This window comes from Pseudopipra pipra, chromosome 1, assembly GCF_036250125.1.
Source record: "Pseudopipra pipra isolate bDixPip1 chromosome 1, bDixPip1.hap1, whole genome shotgun sequence".
Lineage (NCBI taxonomy): Eukaryota > Metazoa > Chordata > Aves > Passeriformes > Pipridae > Pseudopipra > Pseudopipra pipra.
In genome coordinates this window covers 110,165,070-110,189,996 of record NC_087549.1, presented here as the reverse complement: position 1 = coordinate 110,189,996, position 24,927 = coordinate 110,165,070, and the positions used below count along the sequence as shown (strand labels likewise).

The 24,927-nt window shown below is 41.7% G+C and overlaps 1 protein-coding gene across 1 annotated transcript in view; it reads right to left on the bottom strand.

Moving 5' to 3' along the window:
• TRAK1 (trafficking kinesin protein 1) overlaps positions 1 to 15,930 on the bottom strand; it is a 128,929-nt gene extending 112,999 nt beyond the window's left edge. The window contains exon 1 of the mRNA XM_064670922.1: positions 15,819 to 15,930. The gene's annotated coding sequence lies outside the window, so the exon portion shown is untranslated. The remainder of the gene's footprint in view (positions 1 to 15,818) is intronic.
• Between the last annotated feature and the right edge of the window lie 8,997 nt (positions 15,931 to 24,927).

The following is a 24,927-nucleotide window of genomic DNA, read 5'->3' as shown; positions in this document are numbered from 1 at the left end:
AAAAAAGAAGGCAGAAGAGCACAGAACTCAGGACATGAAAATATGTTTTAGCTCACACAGAGTCAGCATTGGGCATTAACAGGTATTTGTCACACAGACGTTTTAGGGAAATGTCTGCGATTTCCCATGCCCAAAGGATGCAACTGTGTGAAGGTGAGAACAAAAAAAGCAATGTTTGCATGGGGGTGAGGTACCTGAGATTTTCATTACACTTCAGTCCACACTCTGCCCCCTTTATCGTTTCATCTATAAAAAAAGGAGGTACCTTCCAGTAGTAAATGGGCATGAGTTCACTTTATTATTTATTGTAACATGTGGAGGTAGGCCCATGAAAGGCATGTTTAGTCACTAGCAAAGCACGAAGAGGTGGCTATTATAGCAAATTGCTGTATCCACAGTAACAACAGACTGAATACTGAGCTCCAAATTCCAAGAACAACCCATTTAATTGGACTACTCTAAAATGCCAATGTGACATTAACATCCTCATCAGAAAACGTTTTCATTCTTATTTCTCATGAGGGAGAGAGGGGAGACAAACCCAAAAGCAGAGAAAGGCAATACTTTGTAAATTCCCACACTGTCCAACAATGTTGGCCCACTTTAAAATAAGAGACATTTAACAGATAATCACTCTTAATTTGTACCACATCACTGAATAACAAAGGAAAAAAGAAAATACAGAGCAAGTTACTTTTTAGTTTTATATAAAAGCACCAAAGTCTGAGAAAGGAAAACACGCTAGACCAAACCAGTTACAGTAATCAATTTGGCTGTGACAAACATACTTACAGTCATGCATAAGTTATCTGCCTTACTCCTCCTACTAGCCCTCTATCTGATCCATAACTTCTCTCAGAGCTGTAAGATCAAGGTAAATTTTAGCTAGCTTTTTTAAATCAAGTCTCATATTCAGGCTATTAAACTACACACATGCTCTTATATCTGACTTAACTATGAATAAAGGTGTATTTTAAGAAACAAGGAAAATTGTTCCACCTTTTCAAAAAAAATCTAAACATCAGCAAGAACTGTCAGACCAGAAACAAAAACCTGCAGCAAAAGAGCCTCTATTGATAGAAAAGATACAGCCGCAAACAACATCAGCTTGATCATGAATTCTTAATTCCAGGAACTATACAACACAACTACCTATAGAAAGCTGTATTTATGTGGGCATGCTGTAGATTTCTGACTGCAGATAAGGCAAACCCTCTGCATTCCCACCTTACACTGCAACTGGGGAGTTAACTGTGCAATGGCAGCAACAGCTGTGCCACAAGTGTTGACAGTGGCTGTAGCAAATATCTGGGCTGGCACCAGCAATGAATTACACTGCTTTTTAAAAATAAATTTGACATCAGGCGCACTAAAGAAGTCGACTGTTGCTGTGCTGTTGCTTGTGTAACAGATACAGTAACTACATATAAGACACATGACTCCCCTCAACTTGGCAGAAAAGGCCACTGTTCACAAAACAAGCCTGATCTCTCAGGGGCACAAACAATTTGCAAAGTTCTCCTGTCTTAGTCAGCTCTTAACTTCTGGCTTGGAGTGGGCACATAACTACTGTTGTCTCCAGATTTTGCCTCCTCACTTGCTCAAGGCCCAAACTTCTTTTCCCTTTATCTCTGGTGCTACATGCTGTAGCTCCAAGCCCCAGGTGACAGAAAGCAGGTAAAGACAAGGAGTCCTTACAAGTGTGTTGATACATCCCGCATTTCAAAGAGACAGACCCTAGCTATCTGCACTATTTCATTCAATACAACCATATCTGCATAAATTTACATGTGCTCAGCCTTACTCTACTCATGAGATCAAGCTACTGATCAGGAATCTTAACCCATCTGCATGCTACATCCTTCCTCTCAGCAATTTGTAATTTATCCAGCAAACAGTTTTCTCTTCCTGAGTATTTAAACACGTGCCTTTATTAAGCAGCTGTCCTGACAGAACCTATATTTTTCTATTCAGGAAGCTACAGGCTACGGTGTAAGGCAAATAAGGCTGTCAAAGACACAATGCAAACATTGTATAACTGCAAAGTAAAGTCATAGACACAGTTACCACAACTTGCAATAATTCCTGTTGGCCTGATTCCCACCTCTCTGGAAATATGTCTCTGACAGTACTGCTGCACACAGTCTATAGAAGACTGGGGGTGGATGGGGGAGTAGTTATAACATGGTAAACTAATCAGAGCTCATAAATAACATCAGATCACAGAGTTATAAAGTAGACTAGAGGCCTTCCAAACCACAATGCAGCTTGGTGAATGAGACAGTCCCCTACTTTACATACCCTTCATATCCTAGAGTTACAGTTTGATTCACGCCAGCTAGCATTTATATAAAGAGGTCATAGGCTCCAGCGCAAGTGACTTGGCTAAATTTAGCTCAAACAGGAACAAACCCTTGAAGCACACACCATGTAATAATTACCTATATCGCTATCGCTAAACCTGTGCTTCTTAATATTCCCATCTTGAATAAGTATCAAAGAAGAGTTAACACAAATGGATAGCACTCTCACATTACTGCAGCTTTGTACTGAGTTGGGCATACTCCCTAAACAAGAAGCAAAACTTGGACAAAATAACCAAGAAAACACCACTGTGCTCAGCTGCATTTACCAGCACTGAGCTGAAACAGGTTAACAGACTAAATTTGCCTCCTGTTTACAACACTTCCCAAGCAAACTTCCCCATTTGCAAACCCACCCCTCTAGGTGCAAATGGTAACTTGTTCAAGCTCAGTGTCAGTGTTGCCAAGAGATCCGTTTTTGCTCCTTTCCTACCTTCTTCTCGTTTAAGCTGCACATGTACTTTACCACAACGTATCATACCCCAGGGCACAATGAAAAAGTGGAAGCATCAGTGCTTAAGTATTAAAAGAGCCACTTGCAAGTGCAGAAGACAGAGTTATTTCATGCTTTCATTCGCTTTGTGGTCATTTGGAAGTATGCAATTCCAGAAGCTCCAAACAGGGTAAAGCAAACATACAGTGGGCAGACCTCAGTGAGATCTCTTTAACCTGAAGGTCATATCATCAGCACTACAAATGTGGAAGCAGCTGCAGACATTTTGACACGGTCCCTATATTGCAGAGTGCAAGATCCAAGAGACTGTACTTCAAAGACACATTTGAGGTTGTCAGAGATTCCAGACGCTGTCAAGGATTTCAGACTCTTCTACCTCCACAGCCGAGATAATGTACGTACCACCTATATTCAGCCAGGTTGTGATACTTTATCCAATAGCAGTGATTTAGGCTTTTCTGTTCTGTTTTTAATTTAAAAGTAAGAAACTCAGAGGTCAATATAGGCTCCCAAGACAAAATACTGGCCATTCTGGACCAAACATCATCTCCTGTAATGTAACAGATCCTTCCAAATTCTACTCCCCCCCCCCCTCAAAACACACCCATCCACCCAATCACTGTATTCCTTTCCCCTTCTCTACCTTTTTCACTTCAGACAGGCTAAGGGGGATCTTTGCACAAAAAGCAACAAGTAACAACATGTTTAACCCCTGTGACTCAAATATGGTTTTGCTGTTCTAGAGTGTAAATGGCAAACTACACTAAACCTACAATAATTTTCTTGTCTCCTGCAATTCATTCCCAAAGGAGCAAACATAACCCTCAAGATACAAGAAGTAAGCAATCAACCAACCCCTTTAAAATCAATAATCCACATCTTCATGGTTTGGACTTTAATCAAGGAACCATTCCCAAGCTACAGGGCGGTATTCTACTTCTCATAAATGATAGGCTTTTACATCTGTAAATATATTTCCAACTTCTATTAAAATCTATTCTCCAAAATGTTACTGGATCCTCTAGTTCAGAAATGCCTTTTTTTAGGTTAATTTTAGCAGGCACTTTATGAAGTTTTTGTTAGACATGCAATACAGTTAGGTAGCATAACTTCTTTTGGCAATCACAGCAATTTCCTGGTATCTTTTGTGAAAAAATATTTAGAAAATAAATTTATAAAGTAATTATTTGGGTTTGGGTTTTCTTTAAGAGTTAAATCTTAAATAAGAACTTGCATGCATTTTACCATTTCCATTTAACTTGTTTGCTAATTTTTCTCTTTCAAATGCTCTTCATACTAAGAACTTTATAAAGTATTAACTTAAAGCTTGAAGAAAAAAAAAAAAAAAGAAAGAAGATTGCCAACTTCTCTCTTGGAGCTCTTAACTGAGGAATAAAGGAAACTCCGCAATACTTGGCATACAAAACAAAGCCAGAGACAAAGTATGCTTAAAATTACCAACAAAACAAACAAACAAACAAAAAACCAAACAAGAACAGGGAGACAAAGTAGAAGATTTGCCAAAATGTCAGAATTCATAAAAGAAGCTTGCAAATGTCTTCAGTGCCCTTAAAGAAAAAACAATGCCTTAATATACCGAGATCCCAAAATCCTTTCACATTTCTGGTGGTAACTGACAATACTATTGAACAATGTGTTGTCCAAAACAGTCCCTCCCAAAGTCCATTCTTAACTTCACATACACAGAGTTACAAGTTGGCACGCAGCTGTATATGTTTTCTATCACAAAACAAACAATAGTTTCCAGTTAGAAATCAGGACAATCAGGAACCACCAGTTCCCATTCAGAAGAGAATTTAATTACCTGTTGTAGGATTCACATCAGTGCTAGAAGCCCTGTTCATGCTTTCCTGATATCTTAAGTATTTTATAGCTGTTCAGTCTTAAGGGTTCACTGACTAAGAAAAACACCCAAAAAACTTTCAATGCCCACATTATAACTGCTGCTTGCTTACCTTCTCCAGGAAAGGTCTGAGGAACAAAGAAGAGAACACAGTAGTACATCTGCTATAACAAGTCACGTTACAAACTGATCATTTTCCTGACTAGGCAGCCCCTCCTATTTCCTCTTACTCATTTCTCCTGCTACAACATTATATCATGTCTTTATCTCCAAGTTATTCCTGCTGGTCATAGGATCAAAACAATAGGCTTGCTCCTAGGTGCATTTAGGAATTTCCTCTCAGCCTTCTTGACAAGGTAATTAGTGCTAATTTATCAGATAACAGAAACAATCCTCCCCATGCAATTCTGCTAATCAAGATTACTAAAATGATGTTGGCGGCTTGCTTTCATTTAGAAACAAACAAATAAGAAGTACCCAAAACAAAACAAAAAAAGACTCCAACAAACCACAAAACAAAAACTCCCACACAACTAAGAAATCATACAATTTTTATAACACTAACTGTTATTTTTAAAGACACCTATATAACCCAGAGCATGTATGTTAAACACAAGGTGTGGTATATACGCTAAAGCAAACTAAACACCAATTGGCCTTGCCTGCACATTCCTGCATTGCCTTTGTGACATCTCCACCATTCATCTAACTCCTTAGGAAAGATAAACTAGTAAAAAAGTAAACCCAAAGAAATAAAACGAATTTTTCAAATCATGTTTTTCCAATTTGCCTCCCTGATTTATTTCCCAATGGGCAACAGTCACTATGAAAGATCTGTGGACAAAGCAGTACAACACACAGCTGGTGACAAGGCAGGACTAACCCCACCAGAGATGGCAAACTGTGAGACCAGGTTAATCTGGCTGTAAAAGCAGAGCCTTCAGGCACACACATTCCCAATCACCTCCAGCTAATATTAGTGTAGGCTGTCCTGAGAGCACACTCTCACCCTACTGCACACTTACACTGAAGCCACAAATCCCTGTCACTTCTTTTTCCTCCCAGAGACATTGGTTCTTCCACCACTCCACATCAGTGTGATCAGGAATGCAACCTGATTGGAAAGGCTAAGCCAAGGGGATGGTGGAGTCAAACCAGTAAACCAAGGCACTGTGTTGGCTTCAGCTGTGAGGATTTTCAAATATTGGTGTTGCAATGCTATCTTCCAAGCTTCACTGCCGTGAGAACAGCAAGCCCTGGTGGGACTGAAACCATCAATACTTCCACTATCTGGTGTGTGTGCTTAATCGTGACACCAGAGGGGTGAGGAAAACCACTAGATGAGTGCCCAGAGCCAGAATTTACAGATCTACACAAGGACTAACCCAAGACTTAACAGCAAAGGCCTCCTCTGGAGTTACAGAGAGCTGAGGTTTGTTTGCCCAGACCAATTCAATAACTGTAGGAAACTGATGCTGAGAAGTTGACTGGAAACAGAAGAGCCAAGAAACAGTTTTGTTCTTGCTGAATTCATGCCTGCTGGAAGAGCAGTGCTGTGCTAGATTTACAAATCCAGGAAATAATCCATTTAGTCCATAATAATCCATTATTAGTTGGTTGAAGGGAAGAAAGGTCAGCTTTAATCCCAAGATTTTTTAAAAGGAAAAAAATATTACAATAAACAATAAGGACTATTTTGAAGTACAATTTTGCCTACTTGAACTGAATCTGTCTAAATAGCAGTTGACAAGTCATGCGAAATAATTTTTAAGGAATCATCATCTTTACTTTAGCAAATAAAAGAAATTGATTCCAGTTCTTAATTCTTACTGTAAATATTCATATAGATCAACATAATGCATTTCATACCAGTTTTTGATATTAAAAAAAACACTTGCAGCCACATTTCATAGAGTCACAAAATACTTTGGGTTGGAAGGGATTTTAAAGATCAACTAATCCAATCCTTTGCAATGGGTGGGGACACCTTTCACTAGACCAGGTTGCTCAAAGCCCTGTCCAGTCAAGCCTTGAACACTTCCAGGAACAGGGCATCCACAGCTTCTCTGTGTGTATCATTGAAGGTCCTATCATTATGATAAATTTTCTGTCATCAGGTCTCATCAACAACAATTTGGGAACAGGAATAAGATACAAAATATCCCTCAAAGAATGAAATAAGATCATAATTAAATCGTGCATGTTGAATTTAAGAATCCATTCTCATATTCAGCATCCATACCCAATGTGCAGTGATCTCAATCTGCCTTTTTCACCACAGCTAAGAAGCTCTTCATTAGTTAAGTAACTACCATGAACTGTTAATTCTATGTTTATCACCTTCAAATTACACTTGGTTATGACCTTCGCTTTTACACACAAATGCTTCTAGATTTAATACATTACTCATCCCACAAAAGAATTGCCTAAATTTGTTTTTTTTTTTTTAAAGACAGAAATACCCCCAGGAACAAACCAGAAAAGATTCCTTTTTTCCAAGACAAAAATCATATTTCCCTCCTCTCTTTCCTGCTATTCAGTATAATAGTACAGAGTAACACCAATAAGAAAACCTTCCATTTTTTTCCTTTATGTCAACATACAGCAGGTGTCCTCTGGAAGTTGATAAATAGTACAAAATGGGTGCAGTGTTTACTCTTGCAGGGCGGATGTTACTTAGTCAGGCTCAAGAAACTGATTCTGACTTATCTTGAACATTCACCAGTGAGCAAAGTGAAATGACTGTGTGTCTTGGAAGTGCTCTGTTCCCAGCCTGTGAAATCCCTGACTCCACTTCTGAACACTGATTTTCACAGCAATACCCTTGGATTAGATTAATAGTCCATCAGTTTTACTGAAGGCAAAAAGAACACAGAAATATCACTAAAATAGCTATTGCAATAGTAGCGCTGTCTTATCCTGCAAAACCCATCTGCCAGACATGTCTTTAAAATTTCTGTAAAATGCACTCAAATTACTTGAGCAAGTCACACACTCTTCAGGGAAAGGAGAGTCTTCTGGCTCACTTGGAGTTCTCCTTTTGTAAGAGGACTAATAATGTAGGCTAACAATGTTAGTCATGTAGGGAAAAAAAGGTATAGACATAGCATATATGTCTACTGAGGCAGCTACCTATTTCACATACTCTACCCTGTCAGGTCCTACACAGCTACAGAGTGTGCCAATCCATTGATCCCAAGAGACTGACAGTCTTTTAAGAGAGACTTACAAGAACTGGATTTAATTCTAGTACTGGCACCAATTCCTGAATTACCTCAGTCAAATGTTTTGATCTTGCTGCCCCCCTTCACCCACTGCAAAGTAAGAGAAGACTGCTTTTCGTGACCTGTGAATGCTTAAACTCAGTTCATTAGAAGTTCACATTGAATGTTTTGCAGCCTTTGCAATGCAAAAGGGCAAAGTATTTAGGAAAGTTGCATTTGCCTGAGGTACAACAGTTCCTAAATGAAATCTCATCTAGTAGATAAAAGCAGTACAAGTGAATGTCATGGAGAAATCAATGTCCTCTGCAGAAAAAGTGATAGCATAACATACAACCAATAGCATGACAGTAGAGAGCTCTTTGGACTTTGGGACAAAGTACTCTGCCAGAAAAGTGCAATATTTAACCTTTCTCAGATGTTTCATTCTAACAGCTTTTGATGCCTTGCCAAAAGACAGCTTTCAAGAAAGCTGCTACCGAGTAAAATCCTAGTGAAAAAATACACAAGTAATCAAAGGTTATAAACATTTCAGACAATCAGAAAAAGCACTTTCAGTTGGGACTGCCTTATATTGGAAATCTGTGGCTCTCAGGTCAGTCACAAATCACTGGGTCAAGCTGTAGCATGCTCATCTACCACCTGACAATAGCACGTGACCCTCAGGAAATACAGCCATAAAGGACTGATCTTGCTATGACCTTCACACATGCAGGTTTGTGGAATTCATTACAGGACCAAAGGCTCCAAGAAGGTAATGTTTTTGGTAAACACTTGGCAAACACCCCCTCCATAAATTTCTGGAAGTGATCATTACTGCAGTATTACCCAAATACAATGGAAGCCTACCATTCCTTTCTGAAGGCAGTGCAATTTGTGAGTACAGAAGATCTATCACAAGAAATCACATTACCAGAAAGACTGATTTGCTCCTCGTCACTTTACAACAACAACGCTTAATACCTCCTCAGAAACAGCTAGTATGACCAGATGTGGCTGCAAAGAAATTTTGTTTAAGACAGGTTTAAAGGACAGCCTAAGGACATTGTTCCAATGTCTTCCAGTTCTGCTAAATTTACAGGTATCACTGGGGAATAGGTTTGCACAGATTTGAACTGCAAGGTTTCTGCTTACTGCAGAGGAGTGTCTGGTGCTTCCTTGCAAAGCATGCAAATGTGCAGTATCTGATAGCGAAACTAGGCTTTCTGGGACAGGCAATGTTGTTAGTAACAAAAGCTCCACTTCAGTAAACATTAAAGAGGACAGTAAGTGTAAAAGTCTTCATTTCCCACAAGCAGCAGACATAGATGCGACTTTTAAAAAATCTCTCTTGAAACAAAAATTGCATTTCAGTATCCTTTAGGACACCAAGTTATGGCTTCTGTCAGACCATAATTCATGCAGAGTCCTGATTTGCAAGAAATTAGAGTCCAATATGACATTACCAGCATCTGCCTTTCAAAGGATGAAATTTAGAATTTATGTGAACATACAATACAAAAGTGCACTGATTGATTCCAATTTACAGCAGTCAACTAAGGTCTTCAAAGAGGCACATGTAACTAATTCAGTGTATCCACAGTTTTCATTCTTCCCCTCTAGACTATAAATGTTTCCACTGCATGAATATTTTCCTAACCTTTGGTTTCTATTAAAAGATGGGACAACTCAGCATTATTTTAAACTTCATTGAAAATTAATGATAAGCAGTTTTTCCGTGTTTTGTCTGAAGCACTGGAATTATTATGTAGCAGAGCAGGGGGTTCATACATTTTTTCCTTTAACTGGGAAACTGGATGAGAGGTGATCCCTCCCCTCTACTTGGCACTGGTAAGGCCACACCTTGGATACTGTGTTCAGTTCTGGGCTCTCCAGTACAAGAGAAAGATGGACATACTGGAGAGAGTACAGTGAATGGCCACTTACACAAAGAAGGGAGACCAGAGCATTTCTCCTATGAGGAGAGGCTGAGAGAGCTAGAACTGATCAGCCTGGAGACAAGAAGGATCAGGGAGATCTCATCAGTGTGCATAAATACCTGCAGGGAGGGTGCACAGAGGACAGAGCCAGGCTCTTTCCAGTGATTCCCAGTGACAGGATCAGAGGAGATGGATATAGCCTGAAGCACAGGCAGTTCCTTCTGAACATCCAGAAACACCTTTTATCTGTGAGGGTGATCAGGCAGTGGCAGAGGTTGCTCAGGGAGGCAGTGAAGTGTCCACCCTTGGAGATATTCAGAAGCTGCTGGGACACATACATGTGCAATTGGGACACATACATGTGCAATTTGCAGTGTGCTCTAGGATGACCCTGCTTGAGCAGGAAGGTTGGACCAGATGACCTCCAGAAATCCCTTCCAACCTTAACCATGCTTTGATCCACTAAACACAGTGGTACCCTCTCTACAGAGCTCCTACCTTCACAAAGGATCACGAAGTCTACATTGTTCTTTCACAACACATTGCCTGCAAAATTCCAGAAATATAAACTTGAAATCACTTTGTATTTCTGGTTTTTTGCATTTTTACTCTACACCAGTCATTTTCATCCTGGCATTCACTGATCTCCTTAAGGGGTCTACAAAAAGAAAGCAAGGAAAGATCCTTTACCTGTTTTAATACACATTAAAACTTGAAGGTATTTTTAGACTCCCCTGCAAAGTTACAAGAGATTTATAAATCAAAAGCAGTAGAGAAAAACAAATGTATATTAAGACTTCTACTTTTCAAACCCTTCAGAACGCATCATATAAGAAACATTTAAAAAAAGAAAAAAAAATAAGATAAAAAAGCATGAGCTATTTTCATATGGATATTTTACTAGAAGAGCAACATTTAATGAAAAATACCTGGATAATTTGTCCCCAGAGCGATTATAAGCACACACAGAGAAAGCACATACTTTTGATAATCAAACTAGATCACACAGTCTTTCTGGTCTTACAGCCTACGAAGAAAAACATTTACCTGTTGATGTTACAAATCACAATGAAAAAAAAGCCACGCTTATTTTGTACGAGTTTTAAAAAGGGAAAGCCATTCCAAATATATAATATAGAGCATGTAGATAAATATAAATAAATATTTTAGATTATAAAACTAAAATCATACTGGTTTACACATTGAGTTTTGAGGATTGTGTTATTCACAATAAAGACTCCAATTTGTGGGCACCTTGCTCAGGTAAGAACACGCAGAAACGCAGATGGAACCAAAAGTTACCAAACTGAAAATATTCAGATTTATTCTTATGAATATTCTCATTTGCTATCATAAAGGACAATGTCTGTGTACAGCCTAAGAACAGCAATTACTCAGTATTTCTCTCTTCTGTTCATACAGGTGCTGGGAGTCAAGGACACGCCATAAGCACATAAATATGCAGTAGGTTATTGCCAGCCTCAGCATTAGCATCTCATCTACCAACATGCAACCAGTGTTGGTTATATCAGAGCTTGGAGTGCAGCACTTTCAAATTCAGCTTATGTTCACTGTAGACTTTCTCTCTTGACACCAAAGTCTCATCCACTCACTACTATTGCTTCCTTTGCCTCACTGCTAACAGCGGCTCAGCTGCCTAGAGAACAATCTGATTGAAAATTAACCTTAAAAATAGTTCTTGCCTGAGTCAAGGACTCAATTCCCAGCACCACAATACAGAAGGGGATATAAGAGGGAATCCATTGCAGTGGGAAAATTTGCTCTGCTGGGCAGCAATATGGTCTAATGTCAAAACAAGCCAATAATGAAACTTTGCAAGAGCTTCTAAACCAAGCTCTTCTCACATTTCCTTCCTTCTTTCTAGTAGTCAGACTGCTGCAATGTTCTGAACTTCTGCTATAAATGCAAGTAAAAAACAACAGGGCTCTAACATATTAATCAGAATACTTAACAAAAATGCACCCAAGGAAATACAACAGTTGGGGAGCAGCAGTGTCATTTGGGTTTTCAGCATCTAATGGACTGCAAGGTTAAACAATCCCATCCAGAGGAACTGTAAGATAAGGCAAAGAATCAACTCCAGTACAGCCACTCACTGATTTAACTACAGCAAATCTGCCAACATAATTGAATCTAAGAATTATCTCAGAGCTAATCTGTTTGTGCTATCAATAAGCCTCTTAGCTGGTCAACCATAAGCAGGATGACTATATAGCATGACTTTTTGCACCATAATCAATAGACTCCAATAAAACCAGAAATATTGATGAATCAAAGTTCAGATAAAGGGCAGTTTTAGACAAAGAATAGTAGCAGTGAACTCCCGAAATTTATTTAGGAGACATCACATTATTCACTACAAAGTAAAATAAATGCTTGTAAACTTGCAGCTATCTCAGTCAAACCACAGAGTAAGCAGGAAGGCTTTGAATCAGACACCAACTGGTATCTTGGAAAGCCTATGTTAACAGGAAGTTCATTCTCAAGATTTTATCTCTCCAAGTAGCACTGATCCCACAACTGAATCCACAAAATTGAGCCCTCCATACAGGTGTAGCATTCCAAGGTGGCATGGGCATTGCTCAAGTAGTTTTAATGATACAAATGTGACCAGAGAAACAAACATACCTTGACAGCACAGGCATGGAGGATCACAGACCAGTTTTACAGTTCCACCATTGCGCAGCTTCATACATTAACTGAGCTGCCTACAACTAACCTGCAATCGCTGTCATTTAGTGACTAGAAAGCAGTTCTACTGACTATGTTTTTATAGTAACTCTGAAAGCCACTTGGTGTGTAGTCACTACTGGAATCTGTTCCTTTCCATAGCCCTTATGCAGCACACGAGTGACAATCTCATTCCCACCAGAAACAGGAACAACATGACCACCATATGGGAAGATGCCAGTACGCCTTTGGTCACTTCACATGCAATTCAAGTGTATTTACTCTTTAACCTTGATCTTGGTGGCAGCACTAAGCTTCCTACAGAGACAGAACTGCCAGGTACATCTGGAGAAAAGGAACAGTTCAAAATGAAAACAGATCTAATTAAAACAGCCTACCTATCAACAAGATTTATCTGACCAACAGGCTAAAACACAGCTGCTAATTCCATATTGAGTTACCAGGACTTCTGATAGCTTACAGACCAGTTATACCAGTCTGTCTGTTCTTGCATTAATATGGAAGTATTGTGAAATAACCACTCTGTGAAACCAAACAGGAGTTTTGTAAGAGTTAAAGTGGGGTTATTCAAAAATATACTGATTAAGTGCCCAGCCTAATATTGGAGACTTATGAGAGGAGGCACTCATTTTTACTGAGGTGCAGGGAAAGATATCCTTTCAAAATTTTAAACAAAGAACACACAATTTTCTGCAAACTAACAAGAAACACTCCACCAACTCTGACTTGAATAAAAAGCACTACATCCAGACAAGTCAAAACAAATTAGGTCCCAGAAATGCTACTTCTGTTTGTAGCAGAAGGAGTACTGAACCACCCCTATTCTGGAAATCAAGAAAATTTTAAGGACTGCAGAAATAAATAGATTTCAAACAAATATAACCCATACACTAGCCTCCACCTTAATTATCTCCCCTCTATCAAGGAAAATTTTAAGCAACATAGGACACTGTTACAAAGAAAAACAGGTACAGCTTTTAGAAAGCAGCTTTCAGCAGATGCTGCCTCAACAGTGCTCATTCTGAGAATTCCTTCTACGGAGCTATTTGAAAAAAAAAGTAGCTTGCAGTCTATCACAGCAGATACAGTGGGAACTTTTAGCATTTTTCTGCATTATAATGACAACAGTAAGAAACAATAGTGTTGATCAAGCACACATTTAAAGTAAAAATACTTAACCTGAACTAATTTCTGCGATACTAATCTCATTATTCTATCCCAAAGTAGATTGGCTAGAGTATAAATAAAATCCTCAGAGCACATGGAAAGATTAGGATCAAATTACTTCTACAAAAGCAGCTGGTAATCTGGTACAGGAGACAGAATGTGTGAAGCATCAAGGAGCTCAGGCATGAGCTGCAGCAGAGAGGAACAACAGGAGTTCCCAAGACTTCAGGCAAATCTTTCCAATCTGATCTTGCTCTCTGGTACACGTAAGTTCACTTACTCCCACCTGTGTTCCACAAACCGACCGAGTGCCAAGTTAAAGTCCATAAATATACATGGTAAAACTTGCAGATGACATGTTGGTACTGCTTCATTAGTCAGGGCTCTGGATTAAACTAGTCAGATGCTCAGAGGCTGCAGCGACAACTCGATATTTCACTGAGATTTTATGCACACACATATCAAACATGGAACAGCACATATATAAACGTATGTGCCTAATAACATTAATGCTTCTTCAGCATACTGGTGTGCTACCCAGTGCTCTAGAACAGGTACCAAGTTCTGTTATGAACTTTTCATTCATAACTGAACAAAAGATGTGCTGAATGGAAGATTTTTGTCTGGTTAGGGTTTTTTTTTTTTGCACTAGATCCAGAGAGATCCTACTTCTTTCTACTACTGTCGTCCATCACGCAGTTAAAGCTGCTGGCAAGTGGGAGTTTATTTGTGAAAGTGACATAAACTTTTGTTTTACTTCAACGGAAATTTAAGTTCTATCCATTTTATCTGTTCATACAGTCATCTGGTCCTTCACTCACTAACTCACATTAAAAGCTGAAAACTCTTGCCTTCCATTAGCATTTTTACCATTCTGGTTTTCCTCCCTTATAATGATGTTCATTGAAAAAACAGAGAACTAACCTATAATCATGGCTTAATATAATTTTCTTATTGTCATCACAGGCTGCTCTGGCTCAGTTAAAAGAGGTTACAGTGACTCAGAGAAGGCATAGCTTTGTGAATATGGTCCCTGGGCTTGGAGACAATACTCCCTCCTCCAAGCTTCTTATGGTAACTTCGAAAGAGCCCTAATGTTTAAACACGGATCAGTTCCAGCACCGGCAGAAGCCAGAGCAATGCTTACAGTACATGCAACTGTTTAACACACAGCAGTAAAACACACACATATGGCCAACTGGTCATCCTAACTGTTGTTTGGTTTTGTTTTCGCCTGGGGTTTTTTTTTGGCTTTTTGCTGCTGCTTTCCTGATTGCAAAAACCATTACACCCACGATTTAATCTCAGAGGACTGAAAGGTTCAAATAAGGTTACAGATTGCAAGGCAGAAAAAAGTGTCCACACAGAGACTTTCTCCCAAAGAGAGGGAGAACATGAAGCCTGGGTTCCCACTTTAACAAATGTTGCATCTTTTGGACATTTCCTACTATTCCCTAATTTTACCTGAAAATAAGCTCATCTAGAGATGAAGGTTCCAAATCGTCAGCTGCAAACCAAAGCAGACACTAAGATCTCAAACTTGCTAACAGCTATAATGGAATATTTTAGTCATTTTAACAGTGGAATACTGCCAAAAGCTAACCCTAATCCCCAACGCCGAAGAAACCGAGGCAGTCTTTGCGGGTCCCCCCGCGATGGCTAGGAAAACTAGTTTTGCACACGGGGGTCCTTCTAAGCGACAACAGCAGCAGTTTACCGGCAAATAATTCAGAGGCACAATTTTGAAGCGATATTTGACCTTCGGTACACAATTACGCCCATCTGCCTCTTTCCTTCGAGGGGGCGGAAGGGACAAAAAGAGCGCAGGCAGCAGGGACCGGCGCAGCGCCCGCCCCCGAGCCAGCCGGCTGTGAAGGTCGAGGGGCCCGAGGAGGAGGAGCGGCTGCACCTTGCTCACCCACCCCTTTCGCTGCCCGGCGAACGCCGCAGGCCTCCCCAGCGCACCGCGGCCGCCAGAGCCCCGCTGCCCCCCGCACCGCTCGCTCACCTGGGGGCGAGCGGGGGCAGAGGCGGCCGCGCCGGTTCCCGCGGCGCATCCCCGCCCGCGCCGCGCCCCCGCGCCCGCCCCGCTACCGCCGCCCTGCGCCGCGCACTCACCCCGCTCCGGGCCCCCCGGGCGGCGGGGCGCGGGCGGCGGCGCCCCCGCGGGCCGGGGGAGCCGCGCTGCCGGCGGCGGCCACCTCCGGGCTGCTTCCCCCCTCACGCCTCGCCCCCGGCCCGCGCCGCTGAGAGGCCGCGGCGTGCGGAGCGGGCAGAGCGCAGGGGCTGCAGTGGCTGGCTAGCTGCTGCTGCTGCTGCTTCTCCCTCCTCCTGCCGGCGCCTCATATGCCCTCCTCCCGGGGCTCTCCGGCCGGGCCGCCGCCGCTCCAGCTCCCTGCTCTCCAGCGGCGCCCGGGGACCGCCGCGGAGCCCTCCCGCCGGGCGGCAGCGCACGTGGGGCGGCTGCGGCCGCTCCCCTCCGCCTTGGCCGGGCGCGGGGCTGCTCGGGCCGCGCAGCCTCCTCCGGAGGCGGGGCGGCGCGGACACCTCGGGGGCTGCGGCGCCGCCCGCCGCCGGCGGGGCAGCAGGAAGGGGCGGGAGAGAGGGAATGCCGCCGGCGGCCACCTCGGCGGCCGCTGGCTCGGCAATCGCAGCGCTCCCTTTCCCGCCCCCCGGAGGCCATTACCTCATGGCCCAGCCCTGCCGCGGAGGAGGGGCCGAGCGTCGCCCGGCAACCGGCCCCCTGCCGCGGGACGGGCTGGGCGAGGCGCGGGGAAGGGGGATCTGCGCTGCCGGAGGGGTTTGTCGCTGTGCGGACCCGCCCGAGGGGGCCGCGGTCAGCTCTGCCCGGCACTGCTCCCCCCGCTTCTGTGCCACGCCAAGCGACCTGATCCCTTTGGGAAGGCGGAGAGGGCGGGAATGAATGCACGATGTATTAAACACCAGAAAATCCCCCAAGAAAAAGTTTTATTATTATTGTCCCACCTACAGAGAAAAGCTTCAGTCCAATTTCTTTTCCACTCTTTTCAGTGGTGACCCGCAACAGGACGAGGAGCAATGGCCATAAACTAAAACACAAGAAGCTTCACTTCAACATGAGGAAAAACTTTACGTTGAGGGTGGCAGAGCAGTGGAACAGGCTGCCCAGGGAGGTTGTGGAGGAATGTCTCCCTCTCTGCAGACATTCCAAACCCACCTGGACGCGTTCCTGTGTCATCTGCTCGAGGTGACCCTGCCTTGGCAGGGGGCTGGACTGGATGACCTCCAGAGGTCTCTTCCAACCCCAACAATTCTGGGATTCTGTGACAAATTAAAAAAAAAAAAAAAAAGACGGGCACAGAAGAAATCACAACTGCTTCTATCTGCAGCTCTCAAAACTATTTGTTGGAGGAGGGTTTGATTATTTTTGTCTAACGGCAAGGGAAGAACAGAGTTGTGTTCAAGGTTACAGCTGGTAAGACAAAAAAAATGTTGCAGTCGTGCTGGTGGTGACAGGATTTCGGAAGTGTGGAATAACCAGCGAGTGTAAATGGATTCAGGGTTTGACCCTGAATAACCCACAAAAAGAAACGATCCAACCCTTCGCAGATGCAAACAAAGAGAATCCCAGACGGAGATGCACGTTTTTAGGTGGCAGAAAAGAAAGGAGAAATGTTGCAAGGACAACAGAGGATTCGCAGGCAGCCGCCTGCCGAGCAGGCGTGTCTTTAGAGCAAACCCCCTGCTAGTGACTAAGTTAGATGGGGCACGCGAGTCAAAACCTGCATGCTGTTGCCAAAAGGAGTGGGCTGCTTTCCCGACTTCTGGGAGGAGGAGCCAGGCACTCCTGTTTTTCCCAGGGGCTGACTGTGCTGGTTAGGGTTCCTCAGTGAGTGATTCAGTGTACTAACCTCACATAGAACTAACTGTATTTTTTAATTGTCCATTTTCTGCACAATTAATGAACTGAACTGATTCACCATAAGATCCCAGAAGTATCAGGAGTGAGCACAAAGGATGAATTGAAACCGTTAGACAGGGAGGAACAGGACCATCCCTTTGGTAACATTGCACTCTTAAATCATCTCAGTAGTCTCACCTAAATCCTCCCTAGGAGGATTCGTGTTACTGCTAGGAAGTCTAACACCTTGCTATCATTAAAAAGGTTGGTGCCTTCCACTCCTCACCCTCAGTACTCACCCTCACCCACCTGAGTCCTCCCATTGCTTCCTTTGTGCCTGGTCGTGTATTCGTGTGACCCTGGGGTTAGGAAGTGAGCAAGCTAAATCTGGAGGTTTTAAAAAAGGGTAGTTTTCTGATTAATCCTGGAACAGCTAACTGTGGAGTCAGGTCTGAGTGACAGGGGTTGCACAAGAGAGGAAACAAGACTCTGAGCCTGTAAATGATGGATAGAGCCTCGAAGCAGCATCTGGGGATTTGTTATAATGTGTAACATAAGCTCAAGACAGCAGTGAGGAGTCATGGTCTGTATAGTGAAGGAGAAGTAGTTTTGATGAACAAGAGTTTGCTCTGTGTTTACATACTGTAAATGAGAAGCGGGGAGGGGGAGGGGGGGGAAGCAAAGATAGGCTAGTAAGGGATAAAAAAAAAGAGAGTTTTCAGTTCCACAGAAACAGAGGAAGACACAGAACAGGGACACCTTGGAATCCAGCCCAGGAAGAAAATCAAATGCTGAAAAAAAGAGAAGGAGGAAATTATCTGCAGGCAGAGGGAAAACCAAGAAGTATAAAAGTGAATATCCACACAAACAATAGAGAGAAACAAGTCTGCATGTTTATAGAGTTCTTATTAAGAAGAACCAATTGACCTGTCACGTCTGTAAGAAACAAGAATTTGAGATGTAGTGCTGACACTGAAGAGAGTCTTGTTAGAGTGAGCAGAAGTCCTTCACAGTGGGAGAAATGGTAATCACACGGACTATTCATACACAAACACAGTATGTAGAAGAGAGAAATTGGGGCTATGGGAGTGTCAGCCCCTTGCATGGAAGGTGTGTGTCTGTGCACTGGTTGTATGATGTGGTAGCTCTTGTTTGTTTCTGCTGCTTCAAATCCTCCTGATGAATTTTTTTGTTGTGCGGTGCTATAGTGAACGTAAACATACTCCATTGCATTCTTACCACCAGCTCAATTCCTCCACATAGGAATTCTGAAGGTAGGAATCGAGGCAATAACCAGATACTTTCAATAAGTTTCCTAGATTTCTCTGCTCTCTTTCCATTTCCATTATCTTCTTCATTTCCTCTCTCTTCTTGATTATCACATGATATTATCATATTCATTCTCAATTTTGCTTCCCTGACTACATCTCTAGAAGAAACCTTTTATTTCTGCCCTGCTAAAATACAGGACTTTTCAAATGTACTTTTCAGTGAGCATGCTGTTATTTTTCTTGCATATTCCTAGGGACTGGCTGTCCCTAGAACCTTCTGTATAGTCCCTTTAAAGCAATCAAAAAATACAATATTGCTTTAAAAGCATTTGAAACCAGTTTCAGAAACCTCTGTTCAGTTTGCCAGCTGAAGATCCCAACTGCAGCTATGATTGTGGGGATAGACAATTTTAATCTCAGAGAACAAACTAATTCCTACAGGCATTAAGAAAAGTTCTGAGGGAAAAAAAAAATCACTAAAACATACCCCATGACTGTGTTTCCAAATAGCTGTGTCGTGGACTTAAGAAGAAAGTCCAAAAAGAGGAAGTGTTGCTTCCTCTTTTTGTTCCCCCTGCTGGTACCTGATGTTACTGGCCTTATTTCTCACCCTTTCATAACAGCACGAACTAAGTAATGCTGCAAGTCCTTTACAAGGATCGATGAAGCATCTACATAATGCTGCCTGTACAACATCTTTTCTCGTTTAAATGGTGTTTTTTATAAAGCTGTCATTGCTTTTACTTGAATATCAAAACACACAGATTCTTGCAAGTTGACTGACTGAGCACTTGAAAATTAAAAATGTGAGTAGTTTTCGTTGATTTTTTCTGGGTTTATGTTTTTGGGGTTTTGATTGTTTTGGGGTGGTTTGTTTGCTTCTTTATTTGTTTTGTTTTACAAGAAGTTATGTGATGCTGGAAGAATTGAATCAGCAGAAAAGCTTTTCTTGTTCAGAGCTCTGTGCTTCCTTCAGTAAGCATCAGCCAGCACCAATGCCTTCCCATTCTTCAGCTGCATCTCTGCTGGAAATTTTTTTCCTGTAAAGGGGCTGCATCTTTCAGGAGCAGTACCAGTTTATGGAATTGGTTTGAAGTGTTATTGCCACCGTGACCTAAGGAGAGCAGAGACATGTGATTTGAGGAAAAACACAAGCAAGATGAGAGGCTAAATAAAAGTAAAGTTTATGGACAAGCAAAACTATATAAAGCATGTACATAAGCTGAGGAGACAAATAAAATCAAGATAAAAAGATCTTAAAGAGAAAACTCTTTAAAAATTTGCTGCATAGTGGATCATAAATAATAAATATGGCAAAAGAAGCATTATTCCAGAGCTTACAGTTTGAAAAGAAAAACATAAAGAGACCAAACAGTGACTCAGAGGATGGGGTTTTGCACATATTTGACATTAATGAAATGCAAGTTGGAATAAATAGTTTGTAAAGCTCAGATTAGCATTAAAAGTGAACTCAAGTACACAAACAAAGAGGAAATTAAATGCAAGATAGTGGGATAATGATAAATGTGCCAGGCATCCATTTTGCAAGAAATGGAAAAAAAAACATGTAATCAAGCAAAGCCAAATGAAAATTACACTGTGGAATGATGATAATAGCTTCAAGACATTGTGAATTCTAATCAGGATGCAAAAGTCATCCTCAGTATACAGGCTGAATCTTTAGAATATGCAACATAAAAGCCAATGCTTGCTGCTGAAACAGGGAGTCTACATATGTGACAAAAAAATGTAAATCTTGAGTCCAAGCTGATGGATATATTTGAAGAAAATGGGATTTCTCCTGATATGTTATATCTAGAACAGACAAAAGTAATTCAATCAGTACAGCACCTGCTTTACACACTATCTATTCCATTAGAATAAGCAATAGTTTGAACACTGAAATACACATAAAAATAAGTAATTTTACATAATCTCAAAATTACATAAGCGGCACAATAGTCTCTGAAAAAAAGTTAGATACTGACAAGGCTTATTCAGCCCTCCTGCATAAATAAAAATAGTCATTATATTTTGGAAGCCAGCAGGTAGGCTTGGGTGTTGAGAATGCTGTTAGTAGTGAACCTTGTAGCTGACGAGTATCAGGTCTGCCATCCAGGCTCACAAATCAGTATCAGAGCTGATGATACTCAGGAATGTGATAGGAGGAATTCCTGGCAGAAAGTGTGGTAATCCATTACAATTAACCCCATCTCATTAGCAGATAATACAAACAAACATACAAAAAGGAAGTTGGTTTTGATTGTGGTATCACATACAGCTAGTTGCTGACTTCCCAGAGAAACCCAATGATTTTGGGAAGGTAAAAGTAGCTTGTAATATGCCACAGAGTATTTTACCACATCTTACCACACCTTAGACATGTGTAAAGCATTGAGACCATAATAGAGGAAGAGGCAACACAAACATGGTATACATGCAGTATGGGTGACCTTACAAGCTGATCCAGTGAGGTGAGATTTGGAGCCCTGTTGTTGTAAAAGAAACCACTAGTAGTTTTTTGCCTCACCAGAGAAACGAATACATCAGCAAGCACTGTTTTGCAACAATGTTTCCATAGGGTAAAGGTCAACTATTTGAGAAAAAAAAATTCTCAAACAAAAATCCCAGGAGCTACTGAAGAATTTTAAAAGTCATTGCTATTCCCAAATATCAGCAACATATGATAATGAAATGGTAACATTTGAATTTATTTAATGAATTTGAGAAGGACCAGTGAATACAGCAGTCTTTTACCAGAAAACCAAGGTGATTAAATCATAACATGAGAACCTTAATGTTACCACAGAAGTGCAAAACTAAAGAAAAACAAAGTTCCACTCAAACAGTAAAAGTATGTGCTAGTTTCAAGAGGATGTTGGGAAAAAAAATGAGAATAAAATGCACAAGATAAAGATGTGCTTACGTCCACCATTCTGTCAAAAAGGTCAAAGACCAGAGAAGTGGTTCTATGTACTTCCCAGGAATGACTGAACTGTCAAAGCAAATGGAACATAAAAATATTATATTCGAGCTACTGAATCATCATACCCAGGATGCTGAGAATAGAAAATCTCCTGAGAATGGGGTCAGTCTGGAATAGAAACAAACACCATGTACTAACCAGATGGGACAGAGCATGAGTAATCATGATATCTGAGAGAAAAGCTAGGACATGTGGCAAAATAGAACTCTATAGCATTTTCATCAGGCAATAGAGCAGACTGAAGAACAGATCTTACAAAATATGGAAACACACCTTAAAATTATAGGCTACTGGTCAGACCTTTAGGAACCAGACAAAATGTCAGAGGCTTACATAGTATCCATTGAGGGTAGAGCAGTGAAGTGTTTAAGCATGCCTGAACTATGTGATTGCAATCACGAGATCTGAGTTTGCCTTAAATTAGATCATACATTTATTTGAGAGCAAGAATTTGATTACATCTGACTGTCCCGTATAATAGCCAGGCAAATAGCAAGGCCAAGTTTGCTGTACGGATTGCTAGGAGTATTGAAATGGTACAAACAGCAGAGAGAATATTTTGCATTCCGTTCTTGAGTGTTGAAAATATTCCCACAGAAAAGTTCACTGCAGTTGAGTACAATGTTTGAAATCATGTTCGGTAACAGAATAAAGGAGTAACAGACTGAAACAGGAAGAAAAGAGTCATATAAATACAGCCCTGATCTGTATTTGTATTTAGATTATTTCTGCAAGCAACTGACATGTTTGAAGAGAGAATTCCTCATGCTTACACCAAATCAAAGGGACAATTCCCCATCTGGAGTATACTGAAATTGTGCATCCAGATGGTAAGAAACATAGAGACATGTAATGAAATGTGTATCAACAATAAAGAAGTGTCATAGTTCCTAACTGAGAGGGGTGGGAAAAAAAAGGGGTATAAGTTAACATGTCTCCCTATGCCTGCCCTTAATTATGCTGATTTTTTTTTATCATGGAGATATTTAATTTGAAAAGCTATAAATATCCTGTTTGATTGTTACTAAACATTTGTTTAAGTGTGTGTCTCTCTCTGTAATGCTATTGCCACTATTACATGAAGATTTCAACAGACTTCATTGTTATCAAAGTTCATACAATCTTACTCCCCCAAAATGGGATATTTACCGCATTTGCATAAACCCAACCCCTAACCTGGACTAATTTAACACAAAGCTCTCACAGGATAAACCACTAGAAATATGGAAGCAAAGACAGTGCCTTGATAGTTATTGTGGCTTAGTTTGTCTTCTTGGACAGGGACAATGAAACTGACTTTTCTAAGATCTGGCATTGAACTATTGCCAGGACTCGTGTGCAACTGAGCTAATATTCTATTCCTTCTTCTTTGTATTAGTCACCCTTATCAGAGCCAAAGATATAACACACATTTTTCTAAAACCTAAATAAATCCCTCTTCAAAGCATACTTTTCTTGCACATATTAAAAGAAACTAAGTGATGTCTACTTACGCATTCAGTTTATTTATATCTAGTCAACTACTCACGTAAAGAAATAGAAAAATTACTTTGTTTGTGCAGCTTCAAAGCTGTAGCTTCATTGATAATTACAGGTCAACTCTGCAATTACTGAAAACTTATGCTGCAAAATGGGATAGAGCCCCAGCTTTCTCAGCCTGTTGTCATAGGGGAGGTACTCTAGTCCTCTTGTCAACTTCGTGGCCCCCCTCTGGACCTGCACCAACAGTTCCATGACCTTCTTATGATGGGGACACCAGAACAGTATGCAGTACTCCAGGTGGGGTCTCACAAGAGAAGAGCAGAGATGCAGAATCACCTCCCTTGCCCTCCTGGCCATGCTACTTTTGATGCAGCCCAGGATACTGTTGGCTTTATGGGCTGTGAGTGCACACTGCCAGCTCAATTTTCCATTTTCATCAACAGGGAGGGTTTGGTTTTGATTTTTTTCCCCCCTTTTTCAGTATTAGAGAGAGGGTTTGGGTTTCTTCCCCCCTTTTTCAGTATTAGAGGGGTTTAAATTCATAATGAAATCTTTCTGACAGTGGCAGTAAAAAACCTGTTATCTGTTATACAGCGTAAAAGAAACATTGACTGCTTCCTGTAAGTATACTACTTCTTTTATCAAATTTGGTTGATATGGGTCAATGGGTTCAAACCTGTTAAGAGGTCAAAATAAAGGTGGGACAACGGGCAAAACAGAATACTTTACAGCTTGCTCTAGGACAGACCAAATGTTGTTAAATGTTCTGTTAGAATTATAGAATGGTTTGGGTTGGGAAGGAGCCTTAAAAATCATTTAGTTGCAACCACCCAGCCAAGGGCAGGGACACCTGCCACTAGACCAGGTTGCTCCAAGTCCCATCCCTCGCGGCCTTGAGCACTCCCAGGGATGGGGCACCCACAGCTTCTCTGATCAACCTGTTCCAGTGCCTCACCACCCTCACAGTGAAGAATTTCCTCCTAATATCTAATCTAAACCTACTTTTTTTTTCAGTTTGAAGCCTTTTCCCCTTGTCCTGTCACTACAGTTACTGATGTTGCCCATGAGAAAAGGACACTTGACTTTTTCAAGGGCCTTACAAAACCAAAAGCAGACAACCAACCAACGAAACAAAAGAAAACCAGACCACCCTGAGATGGAAAATAAAGTGAAAACCCACTTGACTGCTAAAAACAGAAGATGCTTGTTTCAAGGGCTAAATTTTGACATTTGTGGCCCTCAGTTAGGCACTTACAGAGCGCCACAGCAGGGCTGACGACGCTACCTGCTGATCTGACTGTGGAGGTTTAATAGAGGAGCCCCAGCGACCCAGAGTGGAAGCGGCGGGCGGAGCATTCCCGAGGGACACACCAGCCCCAGGAGCCCCTCACCCCAACATCCGGGAGCTCCCCCCCGGGCTCGGCCTGGTGGTTCCGCCCTGACGTAGGCGCCTCCTGGCCCAATGGCGGCTCCGCTCTGCTTCCGGCGTCCGGCCCCGTCTCCTGGATACGGCCGCGGGGTGGCGACCATCCGAGAGGCGCGCGGGGGGGGCGGGTACGGGCCCCGGTGGGACCCATCGGCGCGTTCCTGCTAGAATAAGGGGAAACA